Consider the following 2,128-nt stretch of genomic DNA (forward strand, 5'->3'; position numbering starts at 1 on the left):
CACATACTTTGGACATGTTATCAGGAGGGACCAGTCCCTGGAGAAGGACATCATGCTTGGTAAAGTAGAGGGTCAGCGAAAAAGAGGAAGACCCTCAAAGAGATGGATTGACACAGTGGCTGCAACAATGGGTCAAGCATAACAAGGATTGTGAGGATGGCACAGGACCGGACAGCAGTGTTTCGTTCTGTTGTACATAGGGTCACTATGAATCTGAACGGACTCTATGACACCTAACAACAACAAAGTTGAGTGCAATTAGGATTGCGCTATCTTAATAATAGTTGCAGCTGTATATTCAAATCAAGAAACACTTGTAAGGGCAAGATTCTCTGTTTAGATTGATACCCTACCAACACCTGATTGTCTCAATTGACGTATAGACCCTGTAGTATTGAGTAAAGATAATTGTCTGTAGCCTCCAAGCCTTTTGACACCATTTCCTGGGCCATTAAGCTCTTTCTCAATTCTCTCTTTCTGAAAAGGATGAATGTGGATAAATGGCATTCACCTAAAGAATAAGCAGGTTGTGGTGTACTAACACCTTGAAATACAGTCCTGAATAACATCCAAATAGTCATCCTATGTGAATTTCTATATTAGAAAGTTACAATAATTCCCATTCCATTAAAATCATCATGGAAGTGAGCAGTTGTCCTTGTTATGAAAAATGAAAATCTTGGATACAACACAAAGCAAATCAATAAAACACAGCTCTGATAGTTCTGTCAATCTCAGCCTTTTGGTAAACTTTTTTTTTAATCTGAGGGAAAGAAGAGTTTTTTTTTTTTTTTTTTAAACAACCATTTTTGGAATTTATATTAATGACTTCTCGTCACAAAATGAGTCTAAGAAATATCTCATAAAACTGAATTTATGAATATAGATATAGTATGGAGTTTTGCCCTCTACGCCTGGGCTCAGAGGCAAAGGTATCTTAAACTTGTTAACAAGAATTTACAAACTGCCTTCCCTGAGCAACTCCAACAAATCAGTCCAACCCAACAGTGCATCACTGGTGAAATAAGGTAGCTGGATGGTGGAGCGTTTCGCTTTATAACTAGCTAGCTCAAATAGCCTGCTTTCCCTGTGACTTTGTTATAAAATCTTTATTGAAGGACATTCAAATTCCATTTGGGTGTGAAGCTTTGGAAACAGTGAATGAAGATTCCACTAATCTAGGGACACTTGACATTGTGTATGTGACACCAAAACAAGCTCATTACAATGTGTAAAACTCATCTAAGTTACTGGAGGCCACTCTGCTGTAATTTTTGCTTACTGAACTATCTCCCCAACTTGATTGCTAGTTCTCTGAGGGCCAGTATGGGGTCTCGTTGATCTCTGTATTCACAGTTCCCGCACAGAGTCTGGCAGAGTGAATAATCAGTGTACACTTGACTATTGAATGGATTTAGTCCAAAAACCCATCCAATATTTGCTAAAGCTTTTTATTTTTTCTTTTATCATTTTTTTCTACCAGGAAAAATGATTATGACATTATTCCTTTGTACAGCAAAGAATGGAAAGTAAGGGCTGAGGAGAGCAAGGAAGGAAACAGAAATGTTAATCAGAGGTATACACAGGGGCCTGTTGGGTCACAGAGAAGTATTTAACCTGGTTTGGGCAGAAAAGAGTGCATGTATGCGTGTTGCATCCTGAAAGAATTGATACTTAAGATGGGTTTTAAGGGATATAGAAAAATTAGCTAGGTAAAGGAGCGAGAAAAGTATTTCTTATGGTAAAAACTATAACAGTAACCTTTGCTATTGAGTCGATTGTGACTCATAATGACCCTATAGGACAGAGTAGAGCTGCCCCGTAAAGTTTCCAAGGAGTGGCTGGTGGATTTGAACTGCCAACATTTTGGTTAGCAGTCAAGCTCTTAACCACTATGAGTTAGAATCGACTTGACAGCAAAGGATTTTTCTTATGGTTAAAAACAACAACAACAAACCAAACCCGTTGCCGTTGAGTCAATTCCGACTCATAGCGACCCTATAGGACAGAATAGAACTGCCCCATAGAGTTTCCAAGGAGGGGCTGGTGGATTTGAACTGTGGACTTTTTGGTTAGCAGCTGAGCTCTTCACCACTGCGCCACCATGGTAGGAGCAGCAAAAACACAG

The sequence above is a fragment of the Trichechus manatus genome, unplaced genomic scaffold, assembly GCF_000243295.1.
Source record: "Trichechus manatus latirostris isolate Lorelei unplaced genomic scaffold, TriManLat1.0 scaffold00148, whole genome shotgun sequence".
Lineage (NCBI taxonomy): Eukaryota > Metazoa > Chordata > Mammalia > Sirenia > Trichechidae > Trichechus > Trichechus manatus.